The sequence below is a fragment of the Bubalus kerabau genome, chromosome 11 (genome assembly GCF_029407905.1).
Source record: "Bubalus kerabau isolate K-KA32 ecotype Philippines breed swamp buffalo chromosome 11, PCC_UOA_SB_1v2, whole genome shotgun sequence".
Taxonomy (NCBI): domain Eukaryota; kingdom Metazoa; phylum Chordata; class Mammalia; order Artiodactyla; family Bovidae; genus Bubalus; species Bubalus kerabau.
Genome location: NC_073634.1, coordinates 74,221,870 through 74,242,859, shown reverse-complemented (window position 1 = coordinate 74,242,859; position 20,990 = coordinate 74,221,870). Strand labels below are relative to the sequence as shown.

Genomic DNA, 20,990 nt, shown 5'->3' with positions numbered 1-20,990 from the left:
TTGTCTGATGAAAACACCCTATGAAATCTTGGCATTCACCTGTTGGGAAACAGCCCAGTTTTGGAGTCAGAAAGGTCTGGGTTAGCGTCTCAGCTCCCTTCTCATTCACTGATTCCAAGTTTCCATCTCCCACTCAGTAAGCGGGAACAAGCCCACCCTGGGAGTCCAGAGGCCGAGAAGCATCTGTTATTCTGGCCTTCCCAGGGTCCATTCCTTTTTCTTTTGGTGATATCACGGACTTGCACTTGGATGTGTGGTCCACGTAGGGCTGACCTTAATTCCTGGTTCCCATGTGAACACACGGGGATCAGGATAGTCCATTGCCCTGGCCACAGACATAGGTTCCCAGGGATGGACATGCGACTCACACCAGGCCTGTGGGAATCCTACTTGAAAATTTACTGGAGTTACTGAGACTTCATTCCCATCAAAGTTCTAGGCTTATAGAAGGAAAACTTGAGCCTTTAGCCATTGTTATGGGTTGAAGTGAGTCCCTCAAAAATATATGCTCAAGTCCTAGCCACCTCTAAAGGTGATCCTGTTTGGCCAGAGGGTCTTTGCAGATGTAAAGTTAGGATAAAGCCATACTGGATGAAGTTAGACCCTAATCCAGCGACTGGTGTCTTAATTATTGTTGTTGTTATTTAGTTGCTAAGTTGTGTCCGACTCTTTTGCGACCCCATAGACTGTAGCCCGCCAGGTTCCTCTGTCCATGGGATTCTCCAGGCAAGAATACTGGAGTGGGTTGCCATTTCCTTCTCCAGGGGATCTTCCCAACCCAGGGATCTAACCTGTCTCCTGCATTGGCAAGTGGATTCTTTACCACTGAGCTCCCAGGGAACCCAGTATCTTTATAAGAAGAGGGAAATTTAGAAGTGGAGATACACAAGGAGAAGACCCCATGACAAGAGACAGCCATGTGAGTGATGCAGCTACAAGCCAAGGAGCACCAAGCGGTGCCAGTAGCCACCCGCGGCTGGAAGAGAGGCCTGGGGCCGGTTTTCCTCTCAGCACCTCCAGCGGGGACAGGCCTTGCCAACAGTCTGGCTTCAGACTTCTGGCCTCCACAACTGTGGGAGAATGCACTTCTGTGTGTTAAGCCACCCAAGTTTGTGGTGATTTGTTACAGCAGCCATAGAAAACTAATACAGGCCCAGAGGAGAGAATGAGCCTGAGCCCGAAGCCAACACTGGAAACAGGGCCACGAACCACACTCTTGGCACCAGAACCACACTCGCATCCAACAGGGGCTGAAGCAAGAGGTTTACCGGACTTTTCAGTCGTGTGAGCCAATACATTCCCTGTTTTACGTAAAGCTGCTTCAGCTGAGTTTGTGTGTCTTTCAACGAGAGAGGCCTGGCTAATACAGCGATGGTGGATGTAAAATGCAACAGTACATTTTTCATCCACCATCCTGGCCCATAGGAAGCTCTGTGGTTACTGTTACTGCTGCTGTTGTTTCTGTTCCCGACTAGGTGGAGCACTCTTTAGAAAGGGTCATATCTCTCCTTGGCGTCACTGGCCGGGTTCCCCGGAAGCAGGCTCTGACACAGTCAGCATGCAAGACGTTTCTTAGGGAGGGACCTTGGGATTAAACCCCAAGGGGGCAAGGGGGCAAGCAAGCAGGACTGGGCAGAGGGAAGCCGAGCAGGGCTGCCCAGTGCCAGCCTCAGCCAGCCCTGTGGGAGTCATAGAACCAGAGCTGCTCTCCAGAGTCATTCCGGAGGGGTCCTTTATACTCTCGAATGCATCGGCATGAATCTGTGCAGCCCTAGGAAACATCAGATCTTGGGAGAGGTGGATCCCTGGAGCTGAGGCCATGCCTAAAGGGCCAGATGGCTGGCCAGCCCCCTTGGGAACCTGGGCAACAAGTCCTCACCTTAGGGGACCCAGCTGGGCCATCATGATGCCCACCACACTTGGGGTATAACTCAGAGCCTGGCACCCAATAACTAATCGTTGTTGAAAACATTCCTTCATTCACTCAAACCCAAGGTTCACAGGGCAGAATCAGGTGTCCTGGTGGTCTGACATGGAGTCCTTGGCAGAGGGGTCCTGGTGGCGGTTGGGACTGATGGAAGCCCCGTGAGGAAGCTGGCGAGAATGTGGTCAGGGTGATGTGACCGTGACTGGTGGTAGGACCTTGCCTGACACAAAGTAGGTCAAGTGAGTACTGAGGGATCAGGGTGCTGAGGCAACGTTTCCCGTGCTTAGAGCTTTAGGCTCCTGGGGCTGTAACTCGCTGCTTCCTTTTCTATGTTGATTTCTGTATGTTAGGGTGGAGTCTGGAGGCCAGCTAAGTCTTCAGAGTCTTCTTTCTTGTGTCTCTCCTGCCTCCACAGGCAGCTCTTCTTATAGCTGGGTGTTCCCCAAACTCAGCCCCGAAGGCTGGCCTCCTGCACGGGCTCCACGGGCCCAGGGCCTTGGGATCCGTGCTGGCGGGGTCGGGCCCTCCTGAGAAGCCAGGTGCTCCTTATCAGATGAGAAACCAAGAGTCAGAGAGAGGAAGCTTGTTGTTCAAAGTAACAGTCCGTGGTTGAGTCAGGAAGCAGGACCCACTTCTCCCTGCTTGGCCTTCCCCGTGCGCAGCACAAACCGCAGCTCTAGCCACAGCCCTCCATCTAAGGAGCGTCCGGCCCCTCTGCCTGCAGCTCCTCCTTGCAGAGGGCTGCCTCCTTGGCATGGCGATGGGGGGCAGGGGCTGCCAGCTGCACGTGCCACGGGGGTTAGCCCGGGGCCTGGGCTGAGAATCAAGAGGGTGTCAGGCCTCCCAGGACTTCTCCAGGAAGCAGGGAGCAAGCAAGAGGTCCTCCGGGACCACCTCGTCCTGCCCTGCCCCCTTCTGTCACAGGTGAATGGAAAGTCTTGAGGTAAGATCTTCCTGAGGCCACACAGTAAGGGGTTGAACTCAGTGGTCGTCCTGTTTTCTCGATAGTTACTCACCTCCCCAAGTTTACATAGAGCCCTTAACTCTGTGCTGTGGGCCAAGTCGCTTCAGTTGTGTCCAACTCTTTGCGACTTTATGGACTGTAGCCCTCCATGTTCCTCTGTCCATGGGATTCTCCAGGCAGGAATACTGGAGTGGGTTGCCATGCCCTCCTCCAGGCAATCTTCCCGACCCAGGGACTGAACCCATGTCTCTTCTGTCTCCAGCATTGGCAGGCAAGTTCTTTACCACTAGCGCCAGCTCATCTTATTTCCAAGTGGTCTTAACAGAGAACAATGCAATAATACGCCAACTAGAACACACACCCGTGAAGGGTGGGTCGCCAGCAGGGAAGTATGTTGCTGATGGGAAGGGAAAACCCCTTCACCTGTGGGCCCTCCTTGGCTTAGGTGACCTAAGTTGCTGTCTAAGAAAGGTAGCTACACTAGATGAAGGGCATTTTGCTCTGTGAGCACCTGGCTGACTTGGATGTGCAGAGAATGGTCTAGAAGGAGTCAGGCAGGAGGGGATGGGGAAGTTGGGCTGCCGGACAGACGAAGAAAACCTGAGAGGGCACTTCGGGAGGGGGGAGGGTGGGGGAGGGAAAGGGGGGCAGAGCCCAGGAGAAGCTGACCCTGGGACTCTGGGGCCCTTCAGGGAGAGGCAGATGGGAAGTCTTGTGCCTGAAGAGCATTTGAAGAGCTGGAGGGTGCAGTGTGCATTTAGGAGTTCTTTGCTTCTCTGTCCTCCCAGTCTACTGCGCAGTGAAGACCTCTGGCTCTGGGTGTGGGAGAGCTGGCTTTTGACGGAGAGGAAGGGACAGATTGCCTGGGCTGTCACAGGGTGCCACACACAGAGAAACTCAGAGGCTGAGGGGTCCTGAACCTAGGTGCCCCCAATCTCACCCCACTGGGTGATCTGCAGACATCCTGGGGAGGGCCCTGGACTCCTTAGAGCCTGGTGTGGGGTCTCTCGCTGATTCTTGGAGACCTCCGGGGCTGGGGAGACCCCAGCTGACTCTGTTACAACTGCATTTTCTGATTTGTTCTTCTTCACCCCTCTCTGTGGGTAGTAACGTTCTACCCATTTTCCAGCAGAGACACCTGGGGCCCAGAAATGTTCAGTAGCCCCCGCCTGACCACACTCCTGGTCAATGGCTGAGCTCACTCCATCTCTCCAAACACTCATCCTCTGCACATGGAGGGGACTGAAGCTCAGGCCCCGGGCTCCATAGATGGCATCCAAATCCTGCTCTGACCTGACCAGCTTTGGTGCTGTAGGTAAATCAGACTCTCTGAGTTTCGGTTTCCTCATCTGTCAAGCGTGGCTCTGATTCAGGCACGTGGCAGATGCTGAATGAGTATTAACATCACCATCACTATTACTCAGCAGCCAGAGCCTGGAATGGAAGCCCTCCCTTGGGGAGAAGCTCGTTCTGCTGAGGGGGTCCCATCCTCCCTGCTTCCTTTCTTCTCCCTCCCCGCTCTGCAAGAAGGACAAGCCTCCAAGTTCATCCTGGCGTTTCTGGCATGTCCTGTCCCTCGAGGAGTGAGGGTCCTACCCAGGGGAGAGGTGTCCCTAGCCATGACCCTGGGAAGGGCCTGTGACCACACAGACTCCAGGAGGGGCCTTTGGGACGAGGAGCGTGGTCGGAAATGGGCGGGGAGGAGGCGTGTGGTGCCGGCTGTTCTCTTGGTTCCCAGCGTAAATGGAGAACTACAGAGACCACCCACTGAACCACAAGCCAAGGGCCTGTACCTTCCCTGCCTCTCCGTGCTCCCCTGCCATGGAGTTCCCTGTGTCTGAATTCCGTTCCTAGATCCTAGGCCTGACAGATTAGCACCTGTCTGGACTGGAAAACCTGCTCTCGATACCCCCACCTCTAACTCCACTGCAGGAATCCGGGCCCTCTCTCTCCCCCTTTCTGCCCGGGGATCTGCTCAGCCTCTGAGCAGCCACCAAACCTGCAGTGCTAGGTGGTCCTGGGCTCAGAGCAGGGCAAGATTCAGTGGCATGTGGTCGTAGCACTGGTGCCCTGCTCCAACTTCAGGAGGCATCATTACCCATTTTCCAGATGAGACCCAAGATTGCCCAGGTCTGTGGAACTTGCCATTGAGCTGCTGGACTTTGAGTCTAGGGACCTGCGGATGCTGACAGCTGCTGGGAGGATCTGAATGAGAAAGGGAATGGAGGATGGAGGTGGGGTGGGGAAAGGCACCCAGTTCTGCCTATAAGTAGAACATATCAATCACGTTTTGTGGGCACTACCTGCAAAAGCCATTTAGCATCTACTTGAAGACGTTTAATTACTTAGTACAAATAATAATAAGAACGGTGGTTCTGTTGGGCTCTCTTTGTGCTAGGCAAGTCTATTAACTCATTGAACTGAATCGATCCTCACGTTGAGATTAGGAAAGTCACCCCTCCCTTGGCGGCAGTTCTGACCTCTGCCTGCTCTGATGCCTGGCCTCACAGAGCAGGCCGTCAGCTTCCCTCTCTCACCTCCGCACCTGAGCTCAGGAGAGGGCAGGACAGTACTCATCCACCATGGTGTGTGTTGAGCCATTTCACCCTTTTTAGAAAGAAAAAGAAGTCACCTTCCCCTTGCGGGTCTTCTCAGCAAACCAGGCCACCAGCCCCTCCCTGCTGTTGCAATCTCACCGGCTTCCAGGTCATGACCCCACTGGCCTGGGCACTGACTCTGCCAGTTTCTTGGCCTCCACTTGGGGAGATTTCGACAGCCAAGTGGGCAGCCTATCCAGATCCTTGCCTCACAGTTTCTTGACCTTTCCAAACCCCATGACTTACAGCTTTTCTTCAGCAAGTCACCCCCTAGCCAAAATGTGAGACGACCCCACCGGGATGGGCTCCATTCTTTAAATTCCGCTTTAGAACTCTCTGCAGCTTGCTGTGCATCTCTCTCCTGTGCCTTCCAGGGACATTCCCCCTCCCGCCACCCCGCTTTTCTCTCACTTGCCCTCTGTCCTTTCCTCCCTACCTGCATCCTGGTTCCACCCCACCAGGACATCTAACCAAGAAAAGAAAGAAAGGGAACACCAAGCTCTTCTCACTTATGAATATTGGATTCATAATTCCTAAATAATAACACACTGAATCAAGTATTATATTCTAAAAAGCACATCCTGACCAAATAGACTTTATTCTAACCACAGAGAAAGAGATGTGGTTTTAATACTGCTAAATTTGATACTATAACTCATATTAATATATCAAAAGAGGAAAAACAACTTGGCCATTTAGATGAATGCCAAAAAATCTACTTAATAAAATTCAATACCCATACCTCCTTAAAAAAAAAAAAAAAACTCCTAATAAAATTGAAATAGAAGGATACTTCTTTAATGTGGTTTTAAAATATCTATGTCAAACCAATAGACAGAGCCACGTGTGATGCTAAAGCATCAGGGATATCGCTTGTTAAAGCAGGTATAAGAAGAGGGTGCCAGGATTTGCCCCCGTTCTTTGACATTATTCTGGAACAGACAATCAATGCTATTGGTTAGAGGCAATTGCCTACAGGCAGTGATACCCTGGTAGCACTCTCCACTCAAAGGAATCAGAGCTAATAGCCAATCCCAGGGCTAGAACAGGAAAAATACAAGATGAGTTTAAAATACCTTTTTGTGCCAGAAACTAAAGAAACAGTCCAAAAATAATAGGGACATGTCAAAATGACATTGGAATCTCCCAAGGCCTAATTTTAAACAATCTGAGCATCAAAATAAACAGTGATGGTAACAGATTACAACCTTTGGATTAAAATAAGAATCTGTGAGTCTCTAATGATATAAATGAATAAATGGTGGAGAAAAAAACCTCTTCCTTACAGTAGAATGCCAACTAATATGTGTAGAATGAGTGATGGAAATAGATCTTTTCCATTTGGCAACCAACAGCCTTGTGGTTGAACAAGGCTGGAGTCATCAAAGGTGGGTGGAGATTTGAAGAGAAACGGGATATTAGGGTAGTCTTGGAGTACCTCCCCACCACATAGGTATCAAAGACCAAGATGATGAGTTTACGGTGGAGAAACCCGGCAGGCACCAGCCTGACCTGTGATCAAGATTGCATCACTGTTGGTGGGCCAGGTCAGTGACATATGCCCAGATGTGATGCCCTGAGATGAGCACATTATCATTTTCATGGGATTCTTACCAAGAATGCATGTCCTGAGAGTGGACATGAGGAAACCAGGACAGACCCACCCTGGGGGACATACCATAGACTGAATGACCAGTACTCTTTAAGACTATCAAGGTCATCATAGAAAGATCAGCTTGCTCCAGATTGAAGGAAATTAATGAGGCATGGTAACTAAATGCCAGTCAGACATGGACCCTGGGCCAGAAAGGCAAATGAAGCATTGCTGGATCGGTTGGAGAAATCCATCCAAGTCCATGGATTAAGGGGTGGCATTAAACTAATTTTGATTTCCTAATTTGGAGGGGTGAATGACGGTAACATGGAGTAGGAAATGACAACCCACTCCAGTATTCTTGCCTGGAGAATTCCATGGACAGAGGAGCCTGGCAGGCTACAGTTCATGGGGTCACAAAGAGTCAGACACGGCTGAGCAACTGAGCACACACAGATAGTAACAAGCAGAGGGTGTTTGGGGGAAGTACAAACTGGAGTATCTGGGGCTCATGGGGCATCCTGTCTACAAGTTTTTATCAAATGGTTCAGGGGAAAAAAGGCAGATCTATATGTACGTCAGAAAAGAGAGAAAGAAACAAATAGAGATTGCACAATTGTGGTTAATCTTTATCAGAGAATGTGGGGGAAGGGGATATAGAAGTTCTTTGCATCATTCTTGATAAGTTTCTATAGGTTTGAAATTATTTCAAAGTAGTGATAAATGATCAGTGAATAAACCTCACACTGGTCATGGAGCAGACAGCTCTCTCATGGCTCTGCTGACAGGTGCTGCCGCAAGTGTGTGGTACCTGATACTCGGGCACTTTTGTGTCCATTTAACTGCCCCTTTCATTCCTGACACAGAATCTCCAAACTTTTGCCAGTGACTCAAGCCCATATCTGTCTCTTTCTCCCTCCCATTTTGTCGGATGACTTATGTTTCAGAGAAACTATAAGACGTCATGAAGGGTATCTATTAATTCCCCTAAACTTATCTCGGTATCTATCCTTCCCATTTATTCTCAACACACTGCAACATGGTTCATCTAACCTTGAGATGGGCTTCCCTGATAGCTCAGTTGGTAAAGAATCTGCCTGCAATGCAAAAGATCCCGGTTTGATTCCTGGGTGGGGAAGATCTGCGGAGAAGGGATAGGCTACCCACTCCAGTGTTCTTGGGCTTCCTTTGTGGCTCAGCTGGTAAAGAATCTGCCTGCAAGGTGGGATACCTGGGTTCAATCCCTGGGTTGGGAAGATCCCCTGGAGAAGGGAATGGCTGGCCACCCCAGTATTCTGGCCTGGAGAATTCCATGGACTACAGTCCATGGGGTCACAAAGAGTTGAACATGACTGAGCGACTTTTTAATTTTATTTTATTATAACCTTGAGACAGAGTGTAAAAGCCCCCTCAGATCTGTGGTTCATCAACCACGTGGAAAGCCCTCCCGGAGGCCTCCACCCTCAGGCTCTGATCTGGATGGGTCGCCCTCCATGCCTGCAACACACTTGTCACCTGAGACGTCTCTTCACCACTCATTCCATTCTTGGGCTCCTAGCGCTTCCCCTTTTCACTTTGTTAGGGAAGCAACTCAAATAACAGCTTCCAGTGAAAGAATTCACAGGAGGTAAACTTTTTTGAGATTTTCCATGTCTGAAGATTGTGCATAGCTAGTTTTTGTATATATTTTTCTACCCTCACAGTTTAACCAAGTATTCATTAAACACTGTTTTTCTTCACAATTTTTAAAATACAGCTTCCTTGTCTTTTTTGCTTTCAAAATTGCTCTTAAGAAGTCTGATTTCATTCTGATTCCTAATCCTCTTCATGTGACCTGCTTTCTTCCAATCCTGAAAGTTTTTAGATTCTTTTATTTCTCTCCGTTCTGAAACTTGAGAGTGATGGTCCTTGGCGAGGGTCTTTTCTCAGCTATCGTGTTAGGCGTTTGGTAGGTCCTTTCATATTGGTCACCTATTTCAGTTCTTTGATTATCTCCCCTCAAATTTCTCCATTTTCTTTTTCTCAGATTATTTACAAGCAGATGTTGGAACTCTTGGATCCATTCTCTAATTCTCCATCTTGTACTTTTCCCCTTTTCTAATATTTTGCCTTTTTACTCAATTTTCTGGGAAAGTTTCTTGACTTTATCTTCTGACTTTTTCTATTAGATTTTTAAAAAAGGTTTTCCATCACATTAATTTCCAAGCTCTTCATTAATTTTCCAGTGTCACCTTTTAAACTGTCACCTTGCTCTTATTTCATGGATGCTTCTGCCATTTCTTTGAATACTATAGGTTATTTTAAAGAGGCTGCTTCTGCTCCCCGACTGGTTAGTTGGAGGCAGAGGAGGCTCGGAATGCTGTGCTTGAGGCTCCCAGCCAGAGCCTCTACCCTGAGGCCTCTCACTTTGACAGTCACCTGGACCCCTTCTAATTCCTTGCCTTCACAAAACCCACCCATCTTATGCCCATTTCCTTAGCAGCCTTCTACCACATCTCAAGAAGACACCCAGGGAAAGAGTCTTACAACCCTGGGAGTAGGTAGGTGCCTCAGCCCTCCTTCTCTCCATCTATGTCAGAGCTCTACTGGAATTGAAGGTTTCATAGGAATTTCTGGTGACAGAAGAACCAGTGAAGAAACCACTTTGAGCGAGAAGGACCCCCCGGTTCCCTCCCTATGGTACCAGTAAGCTCCCTCTCTCCTTGGGGAAATGGTCTCAGGGGATGGTGGTGTGAAGGAACTGGCTTGAACCAGCTTAAGAGAACCAGCTGTTAGGGTTTTGGGAGATGAGTGAGCTGATTGATGTTACAGCTCTAGCTTGAAGTCAGCGATGGTATTTACACCACTGAAATTGGCAAACGCTACATGTCAATCTTTTTTGCTTTTTTTTTTGGCTTTGCTTTTTGAAAGGTTGTTATTAAACATTTAGAACATGTCTCTGAATATCAGTATTGCTCGCTCAGTGCTCTGGTTCCTAGGGAATGGAGCTGAGGAGCAAGACAAGGACTAGGAGTTGTGCAGCCCCAATGGGGCTTCATGCTCTGAGGCTGGATTTGCTGTAGAATACCTCTTTAGCATGCCACCTTAAAGCACTGATTTTACTCCATGTACTTGGAATCATGGCTTGTTCTGCAAACTAGTGCAACCTGTCTTCAAACTACCAGCTCTGGGATACTTAAAAAAAACAAAAAAAATTACCATATCCATATAGCAGGGCACCAGGGAGCGCGTCAAAAGCACCAGGGGCTCCTGATTGTCTCCAGGAAGCAAGTGGGCTTCCCTCAGAAAAGGCAGATAGGGATGGGGCTCTCTAGTCCAGTGAGTCCTCGATAGACTGACAGCCCAGAACCACCCGCCTCATCAGTCATAGAGCCTCATGCTTCTTCCCCTTCTTGAATGCCCTTGGAGAGATAGCTTGGAAGGCTGGACTCACGTTGGTTCACTGGAACTTGATGTGATCCCACCCTCCAGGTGACAAGAGGAATTTCTTGTCAAGAGGGAGCTTCTGAACCCAGCACCCAAAGCAGTGAGCTGCCCTGCGTCTCGTCTCCACTCCCCCGGTCCCACTTGTGCCCTCTGCTTTCATGGTCCTCCTTCCAGTCCCCTCAGTGCCAGCTTCTGCCACCCAGCCAGACTGGAGATGGGCTGCCCTGAGGGAAGACTTAGAGCAACAGGTGAGGAAGCACCTCACCTGCCCCTTGTGGGCCCTGGCTGGCTGGTCCAAAGGAAGATGCTCAAGTGTACCCTGGGGGCTGAGGATATGAGCCAGGGTGGCAACAGATTCTAGGAACCCTGGGCCAGCTCTTCCCTTTTCTACCCTGCTCTGACTTCACTTCTCTCTCTGCCTTGGTTTTCCCAAATGTGAAATGGGACTAATCACCCTCAAAATATCCCTGCAAGGTACTAATTACCATTTGTAAGAGACTTTGAGATCTTTGGATGGACTATAACAGTACTAATAATGGATAATAATACTCTGCTCTTCTCTGGGGCCTTTCATCCATGGGTCTCAAAGCCTTTTACAAACCTTAATTAATTCTCCCTACATCCCAGTGCAGGAGGCTGATGGTCATTAGCCCGATTTTTACTGGTGGGGAAACTGAGAGAAGCCAGGAGGTTGGCTTGAGGCCACACAATAAGTCTGCAGCCCTGTGAGAGCTAGAACTCACAGCCCCTGGCCCCTGGGAGAGGATCACATGATGTAGGCTCCAGCCCAACCTGCAGTAAGGCTGATGGAGCAGCAACAGAGCCTCCTACCTGCGAGAGCCCTGGAGTGGCTGCCAAGGGGAGTCTGGACCACTGAACTCTCAGAGGACGTGGGCAATAGGAGGAGGCCCATAGGCATGGGTTTTGCTAGCTGGTCTAGAGATTTGGGGAGAGAAGTAGCATTGATAGGGTGCCCCATGGGTGCCAAGCCCCTGTTTAAGGCACTTGTGTCATTTGGTTACATCCCACCTGTGATAGGCATAGTGTTCCCATATCGTTCCCGTATCACAGGTGAGAAAACTGGCTTGTTGAAGAATCCACCATTTATGCTCACCTATGTTGGACCAAACAACGTGCTTGTGCCTTCATTGTCACTCATATGGGCCACAAGTCATCCGGGTAGCATGAAGCATAATTAGGCATCATTTTACAGATGGGGAAACTGAGGTACCCAGAAGAAAAGTGACTCGTTCAAGGGTGTGACCTTGGACAAGTCCTGTTCTTCCACAACCTCTCCCTACCCACCAAGTCCTCAGAGTTCCCCAGCCCTGACTCCCTCCCAATCCCAGCTGGCCGGCAAGGCTATGTGAGATCATGGCAGGAAAGGCTTTGAAGTGCTCTGAGGCAGCACCTAGGTCCTCCCAGGGGCAGATGAAAAGCTTCCTCCCTTGGATTCTTTGTCATCCCACAGGAAAGCTCTCAGAAGATGGAAATGGCATAGTCACTGGGCTGACCAGGGATCACCTGGGGACAGTGGCCCATGGGCTTCCCTCCAGACTTCTAGAGTGCACCCCCATGTCCTGCCTGGGGGATCCTCTGGGGAAGACCAGGCTTCCTGGGACAGAGGGCTGAGGATGTCCCTCCCCTCCAGAACAGGCTAGGGAGAGTCTGAGGCCAGGGCATGTGACCGGACAGTTCCTGCCCCTCTTTGGGGCCCTGGTCTGAAGTCCCTTCCGGCTCTGATGATCCCTGACACCCTAACTTGGATCCATGCTCCCCAGAATCCTGTTTGTTAATGATTGCCCCGCAGGAACCCAAAGAATTTGTTAGAGAGCAGATTCCTCCGACATGACAGTGATAGGAGCTTTAGGTCCAAGCAGGGTGTCTGGGGAAAGATTGAAGGCAGGAGGAGAAGGGGACAACAGGATGAGATGGTTGGATGGCATCACCAACTCAATGGACATGAGTTTGAGCAAGCTTCGGCGGTTGGTGATGGACAGGGAAACCTGGCATGCTACAGTCCATGGGGTCACAAATAGTCGAACAGGACTGAGTGAGTGAACTGAGGGTGTCTGGAGATCTGGCTCTGGCCCCCACAGACATGCTGTGTGGTCTGGACAAGGGTTTTCCTGATCCTTGCCTCAGCTTCCCTGTTGGTAAAAACAGCAGTGGGGGATGCCTGAGGGGCCTTTGAAACTGGAGGAAAGAAAGAGAGATGGCGAGATGAGTCTCTGTCTGGGGTGGGGAGTGGGGGACAGGGCACGCAGGGGACACGATGCTCACTGAGTAAAATGCGTTGGAGGCGGGGGTGGGGTGGGAGGATGACCATGGAGTGATATTTGGCAGCTGGAAGGGGCTGGAATGAAGCTCCAGCAGTGCTCTTGCCCACTGCCTGCTTAATCTTGATAGAAATTCTACCTAATATTTATTTATGCTGCCTTTCATCCAACTTAACAGAATGCTTTCTCCCGTGTGGTCCCTTTCGACTGCCCTCCGCATCTGTGGGAGAGGTCTATGAGCACTCCCAACCTACAGATGAGGAAACTGAGGCTCAGAAAGATGAAGTCATCTCAAGGACACCTAGGTAGTAAGGAGCAGACCCAGGCTTCTTGCCCAGGTCTGTCCCTGAGACATGCTTCTCTAGCAAGTTCCATACCACAGGGTCCCTGCCGGAACCAGTGCAAGGCAGCCTTGACCTGGGTTGAGGACCTTGACGGCAGAGTCCCCTCATGGGGCCCTTTTCCTCCTCCCAAGGCTCCTTGGGGGTGGCGGTTGGTTGGGTGGGGGTGGCTGGCCCTGAGGGAGGAATCTCAAATGGTGAGTCCAGGGTGCGGCCAGCAGTGGGCGGAATGCACTGGAGGCTGCTGCTAGCTGGGCCGGGTGGGGCAGGGCGGGCACAGGAACAGTGTGACCTGGACAGTGTGACCTGTGATAATTGAGAGCTGCACACAGTGGCTGTGATGGAGGCAGGGAGGCCCCCCTGTGCTTGGGGGTAGCCTCGCCATCAAGGCTGAGGCCTCTGTGCCTCCCGCCTTGCTGGTCCCCCTCAGCCACAGCTTGGCCGCTTCTAGGAGATGGTGCCGTCTCTCCCACCAGCAGGCCCTCCCCCGGGAGCCTGCTCAGACCTGCCTTCCTCACAAAGCTCGGTAGCAACTCCCTGGGGCAGAAAATGTCTCTTCTGAAAGCAAGACAAGAGTTTAATTAAGCCCTAAACGCACACAGTTGAGCCTGAAATTAGGGTGGTGATGGGAGGGGGAGAAGGCAATCGAGAATGGGGGATGGGGGGGTGGGCTTCAACCCAATTCTGGCCCAGCTGAGCCAAACAAGCCTACAAGCAAACATTTACAGAGCCTGTGGGCGTGGTTACAAAGCCTCTCTGACCTGGAGAGGGGAGAATGCCACGTTTCCTCTCGTGTTTGGGGTAAGTCTGTGGAGGACTTGGAAAGTGGGAGAAGGAGCAGGGAAGTGAAGCAAGGCCAACCTCTGAGAGCAGATTCTGAGGCTCTAGGGACACACGAGGGTGCCAGGGGCAGGGGTGGGGGGACGCTGGGGGTTCCTGTGACACTGCAGCTGGGCCAGTGGGAACCCTCCCCACACCCAAGGCCAGCTGGGCTCTGGGTGAGCCCAGCCAACCGCACGCGCAGGTGTGCCAGGGCTGGGGCTCCTGCCCAGCACCCCGCTTGGCTCACCCAGGTGTGTAAAGCTCATTCTGCTCCCTAAGAAGGCAGGCAACAGCCAGCCAGGTGCCTGCTCGGCTGGGCTCCCAGCTGGAGGACAAAGTCGCTGACACTGGCTTTGCCATGGCTGCAGGCCTTAGGGGCAGTCAGGAGCTTTGAGGGGGGCAGAGGCTTCACCCTCCTCTCTCTCCTGTCCCCAGCTCTCCCCAGGTTGTTGCTCAGACAGTCAAACCACAGCCTCCTCCTCTACCTGGCAATTAATCCTGCTGTGCCCTGCAACCTGGGTTGGGTCTTACTCTGCCAGGGACTGAAGCAAGAAGAGACGGGCCGCCGGGCGTGTTATCGCTTGTCTCTGGGGCAGAGAGGCGGTTGCGACAGAGCCCCTGCGTGCGTGTGGACGTGCCTGCGTGGAGCGGTGAGGGAACAGGCTGTCCTCGGGGGGCGCCCTGTCCCCCTTCCCTGTGTGTGTGGCAGGGAACCCAAGGGCAGACCCCACTTGATGGACACAGAAGCTGCTCTCACAGAAGCCAACCCCCCACCCCCTTGGACAGGTCATCTGATCAGTTAGTGGAGATGCTGTAGGTTCTTTGATTTAAGGGACTCTCTGCTGAAGACACCAAAGTGGGGGTCTTTGCCAGGGCCGTAGGGAGCACCAGCCAGGGTGCAGCCACTAAGCGGCCCCCATTGGCTTTTCCTAACTCGGGCCTTGTGCCCTGTTGGCTTCCCCTTCCCAGGGCAGATGGGGAAATCCTGGCACAGGCTTTCTGTCACTGAGTCACAGGTGTCCTGGAGGTATAATGACCGCTGGGCAGAGGGTCAGAAGAGGCCCCAAGGTTCATTCAAGGAAGCCTCCCTCCACCCATCTGTGCTTATCTCCCCTTGACAGCATCTCTTTACCCTGTGGCTTATCCTTATCCTGTGGGTGCTGTGACAAATTACCACAGACAAGCTGGCCTAAAATGACAGAAACGTGCTCTCCCACAGTTCTGGACGCCTGGCGTCTAAACTCAGGGTGTGCACAGGGCCTCTTTCAGCCCCTGGGGGCTGCGGGGTTTTGTAGCCTTAGCACGTCTGTCTCCATGGTCTTCACACGGGCACCTCCACTACGTGTGCCATCTCCCTCGGCTTCATTCTTATCCAGACATTTGTCACTGGATTTAGGCTTCATCCAGATAATCTAGGATGAGCTCCTCTGTTGAAATCCTTAATTTCATGACACTTGCATAAACCCATTTTTCCAAATAACACATTCCTAGGTTCTGGGGATTGGAACATGCACTTATCTTCTGGGAGCCATCTGTTACCCCACCCGCTGGTCAGTTAGCATGAGTTGGACTCCTCCAATGATGGGAAGCTTGCTACCTCATGGGTTGGCTCAGTTCATGTCTGCTGCTGCTAAGTCGCTTTAGTCGTGTCCGACTCTGTGTGACCCCACAGATGGCAGCCCACCAGGCTCCCCCGTCCCCGGGATTCTCCAGGCAAGAACACTGGAGTGGGTTGCCATTTCCTTCTCCAATGTGTGAAAGTGAAAAGTGAAAGGGAATTCGCTCAGTTGTGTCCAACTCTTAGCGACCCGATGGACTGCAGCCTACCAGGCTCCGCCGTCCACGGGATTTTCCAGGCAAGAGTACTGGAGTGGGTTGCCATTTCCTTCTCCCAGTTCATGTCTAGACAGGTCTAATTATTTTAAAGTTCTTCCTTGGGTGGAGCTGAAATTCCACTCACAAGAACCTCTACCTGGCCCTGGTTCTGTCCTTCAGAACATATATAATGTGCCTAAATAAATAAACTCTATTCCCACTGCCCCATGCCCTCGATTACAATGCAAAAACAAAATTCAAAAAAAAATGACCTAGCTTAATCCTGGAGTCAGAGACAGTACACAGACCCTGGGGTCAAGAGACCTTGACTCACTGAAGGTTCTCTCCCTAGAATCTTGTGCCTCAGTTTCCTCACCTAATGCCAGAGGGCTGGTTGAATCACTCTTCCCAAGGGATGCTTTTGGAAAATGCATCCTGGATATTCATAATTTGTACTGGCCTACAAAAGCCTCTGAGAAGCCCTGACTAGAGAAGCCCACTGAATTCAGTCATTTCCGAATTTATTTGAAAATGGAGCCATTTTATTGACTACCATCTTTTTTCATCACCCTGCAGAACTTCTGTGTTGCTTTGGAAGAAGAACCGGTCTCTGTGATGCCTGGGCATCCTTTCAGCTTTCACAGTCTGTTAAGGTCAAACCAAAGAGCTGAGTTCAAGTTCCCATCCCTAGAGTTGTTGACAGGCATTTTGCTAGAGGTGACACACCATCCATTACAAGCTGAGAGTCCAGGATCTGGAAAATAGGAAGCCCCTCCCCTGAGCCACAGACAGCCTGGGTGAAGTTGTGGGTGGGGGTCTCCTCCCAGGGGCCCTGGGCCTGTGGGGGGTGCCCTGTGCGAGGAAGCCAGGAAGGAACGAGCATTTCTGCTGTTCTGCCCCCACAGGACCTCCTCTTCACATCCCCGGGGTCCAGACTTGTCTGCTTCAGACTCCACCTACTCAATCCTCCTTCATTAGGTAAAGCTACCTCTGAGCCTGGGGGCTTTCCAGGTGGTGCTAGTGGTAAAACACTTGCCTGCCAGTGCAGGAGACCTAAGAGATGTGGGTTCAATCTCTGGGTCAGAAAGATCCCCTGGAGGAGGGCATGGCCACCCACTCCAGTATTCTTGCCTGGAGAATCCCATGAACTGAGGAGTATGGCAGGCTACAGTCCACAACGTTGCAGAGTCAGACACAACTGAAGCGACTTAGCATGCACCTCTGAACCTGGCTCTTCCCAAGCTTTCTGCTGAGGGTGCCAGTGAAATCCCTCTTACATTTGCTGGGGGGAATGGGGTGGGCAGGAATACCCCAGAGAAGTTGGATCTTCTGAAATGAGAGCAAGAAGAAACCTAGACCTCCCGAGGGAAAGGCAGGGCTGGTGGGGGAAGAGAAGGGCCTGCAGGTGTGTCCCAAGGAGAAAGGGGAGCTGAGGGTGGGATGGAGGGGGCGTGGGGCTCCTACCCTGGGAGCAAGAGAAGGATGGAAACATCGAAATGACAGCTAAACTGAAGATGACGATCGACTGAGAAGGCTACCAGGGTTATTTCTCTGGCCCCAGGTGAGATTACTTCCAGGCTATTATCCTCCCCAAGCAGGGGCAACCCAGCTCAGATCCACCTCGTATTGTATGGAGTCCCCGTGGCCTGACAGTTTCATCTGCAGATACAGGTTTACCATGCCCTCAGACACAGCTCCGGGTTACTTGCTGCTAAGTCACTTCAGTCATGTCCGACTCTGTGCAACCCCATAGACGGTAGCCCACCAGGCTCTGCCGTCCCTGGGATTCTCCAGGCAAGAATACTGGACTGGGTTGCCATTTCCTTCTCCAATGCATGAAAGTAAAAAGCGAAAGTGAAGTCACTCAGTCCTTAGCGACCCCATGGACTGCAGCCTACCAGGCTCCTCCGTCTATGGGATTTGCTAGGCAAGAGTACTGGAGTGGGGTGCCATTGCCTTTTCCGGGTTACTTACTGAGCACCAATATATCAGGGACTATGCTAGCTGCTTTTACATGTATACTATTTCATCTTTGCAACCCCTAATATTTTACAGATGAGCACACCAAGACGGAGGTTCAGTATCTTGCCGAAAATTGAGAGGAGAAGCTAGGAATAAGACCAGCTCTGTCTCCCAATCCACCCCACAGCTTTCGATGGTACTCAGTGGTGCACCCTTGGACCCCGATGGTGTGGGCAGTTCTCCCACAGGTCTGGCCCGAGTCTTTCCTACTCTCGTCTGAATTGGATCAGATGGAAGGACCATGTCAGTAGGTCGGTTCTGCTCCCAACCCAGCCTCAAGAGACATCACCCATCCCTTGGTACAGGTGGTAGCCTTCCAGTTACTGGGGTGGGGAATGTTTGCCTTCTGTTAATGAAAAGAAATAGATGTGATAATAAATAAATGCCCAACCCAGTGCAGCAATCGATGTCCCTAACAATGAGGCTCTGTGTTTGCTCTCAGCTGTGGGTTATGTTCATTGGCCATAGTCACTGCTCAGGAGCCCCTGGGCACATCATCCTGGGTGGGGCCACAGGGGAGGGAGCAAACCTTCCTGACTTCAGCTACCAGAATTCATTCCACAACGTGAGGTTCCTACAGACCTGCTTCCAGGCACCCCAGGCCAGAGTGAGGGGAAATGGGCCAGGTTCACAGAGAAAACAGAGCCCTACCCTTTTTATCAGGAAATGAGTCTGGCCTCAGCTCTGCCTCCTGAGACCAGCCTAGTTCCTTCTCTGAGCCTCAGTTTCCTCATCTGTCAAATGGGGTAAGGGTAGAGTAGTAATACATGATCTCTCATGTTCCTTCTAGCTCTGACGTTACAGGACCCTGTAGCCATGGCTTCTCCCAGAGGTTTTTTATGAATTAAGTATATGGGCCCCTAGCTGGTGCCCCTTGGGGCTCCAAGAACACAAACTCTTCTCCTGTTAGGAGACCAGACGTCCATTCCTGCCTCAGCTTCCCTCAATCCTTTTCTTTCCCATTTTATCTAGCTGTCATGGGCCTGGAACTCCCCAGTTTGCAAGGCATTTTTCTGAAAAATTATCCCATTTGAGCTTCACCCCAACCTTGTGAGTTAGGCAGAGAAAGGGATGTGGGGCTTTCAGCACAACCAGGTGTCAGGCCCCTCCCTTGATGCTGCAAGGAATCTTCCCCATAGCTACAGAAATCCTTTTGGGAATAAGCAGAATATAAGTAAATAGACGGTGGGTGGATAATTAGATGAATGCATATGTGCGTGATCCTCACCACACCCTGAGGTCTTGGTGTTATGATGGTCATCCACTTTACAAGGGAGGAAAGTGAGGCTTGGAGGGATTCAGTAACTGCCCTGGGTCCCTTGGCTCTCAGGCTGCAGAGCGAGGATTGGAACCCAGACCTCTCTGATCTAAGCCCACAGCCCTTTCTGAGCACCTCCCTGTGCACAAATTAGCCTTCTCCACCCTACTTTGCAAATGAGTGAATTTGGTGTCTAGAGATGATGTGATTTTGTCAAGGGTTTTGCAGCTCTGAGTAGCAGAACCAGGATGCATGCCTTGTCTTTTGCCTACAAACCTAGGGCTATTTCTGGAAACATCTCAGTTGCCTCCAAAGAAAAACCAGTGGTGTCCCTTCCTCCCTCCCTTTCTGCCTTCCTTCCTTCTGGGAACATCTCTTATCTCTCAAGTGCTTCCTTGTCCAGGGAATCACGTGATGTGCTCACTGTGCAGATAACAGGGCCACCACCCCCTGGGCTCGGTGTGTCTTCAGGGGTGTGGGTCCCCATGGCAGCCCATGTGCTCTGTGGCCCACATCAGCTGATCCACAGGGGTGCCGGGTGGGGTGTGCTGACACCCGGGGGCTCTCAGTAGGGGTAGCGCCTGCACCCTCTCTATGTGTCATTCTTGGGGTGCCCGTGAAACTGTGCATGGCTGCCCTCCCCAGGTGAGCATATGCTGGACGGCTGGAGTGCTGGGGACTGTAGGGGGTGGGCGAGGAGCCCTGGGCACGGACGCTGCTCTCCCAGGCCCTTGCCCTCTGTGGTCCCCCCACCTCGCTCCTCTTGGTCTCCACTCCGGGCTCTTCTCACTCCCTCCCACCCTCTACCGTGGTGACTTGCTTAACACTAGATTTTTGTCTTCTGGCTGCAGCCCATGATGTGTGTCTCTGAGTAATGCAAACACAAACAGAACACTTCTCCCTGAGGGGAGCATTCAAACTTGTTTGGAAAACTCAGGCTTAAGGCCACAGCTCATGTAGTGTCTTCTAAGAAATTATCAGTGGAGGAGTGGTGTGTGCTTCAGGCCGCTCTCCCTCTCACGTGTATATCACAGTTCTGGTCTCTGTCCCACGTATATGCACGTGTGTGTGCACACATGTATGTAGGGGTGGCATTTTGGGGTAAATTCATTGATGTATGAAACATACATCCAGAGGGAGGGGACATATGTATACTGTGGCTGATTCGTGTTGATGTGTAACAGAGGCCAACACAATATTGCAGAGCAATTGTCCTCCAATAATTGTATTTTGTTCTATACTGCTCCATATTGTACAATTATAATCTTTGATAATTATTAGTTACTCAAGAGTTATGTTTTATGAGTATTGTTCAATTGTCATCACTAATAGAATGATGGCATCACCAACGCAATGAACATGAGTCTGAGTGAACTCCGGGAGTTGGTGATGGACAGGGAGGCCTGGTGTGCTGCGATCCATGGATTGCAGAATTGGACATGACTGAGCAACTGAACTGAATAGAATGATACTCAGAAAACAAAAACATCCAGTCAAGTACACAAATTGTGTGCAAATTCACTGAGTTTTTACAAAGTAAACACACAACACACATGTAAGCCTAACCTAGCCAAGAAACAGGACTCAGCCCTCACGCCCCTACAGTTTGCCTGAACTGCAATGACTTCTAGATTTGTTTTGTCTTTAAAAATTATATACTAGAACAACACAATCAGTATCACTTTCTATCTGGTATCTTTTGTTCAACATTATATTTGCTAATTTTGTGTATGTGTCTAGTATACATATATACACATATACATACACTTGTGTTTATCCACACATACACATGTATGTGTATGGGAAAAAATACATCTTTTCTTGCTTAAATATTCTAAATCAAAATGCAAACATTATGTCCTTTAAAACCTGTGTTCTTCAGCATGCATCTAGAAAATATGGCTACTATCTTAAATGAATGAATACCATTATCCCATCTAACAAC

At 50.8% G+C, this 20,990-nt stretch overlaps 1 long non-coding RNA gene across 3 annotated transcripts; it reads left to right on the top strand.

The window, feature by feature from the left end:
* The first annotated feature begins 2,851 nt into the window (after positions 1-2,851).
* Positions 2,852-18,190, top strand: LOC129623327 (uncharacterized). Of its 3 annotated transcripts, none has more exons than XR_008700489.1 (3): positions 2,852-2,870; positions 14,386-14,600; positions 17,821-18,190. It is a non-coding gene; the product is annotated as an uncharacterized LOC129623327 (long non-coding RNA). The 3 variants fall into 3 exon arrangements; XR_008700488.1 differs by lacking the exon at positions 2,852-2,870 and adding an exon at positions 13,810-13,929; XR_008700490.1 differs by lacking the exon at positions 2,852-2,870 and adding an exon at positions 14,184-14,201.
* The last annotated feature ends 2,800 nt before the right edge of the window (positions 18,191-20,990 follow it).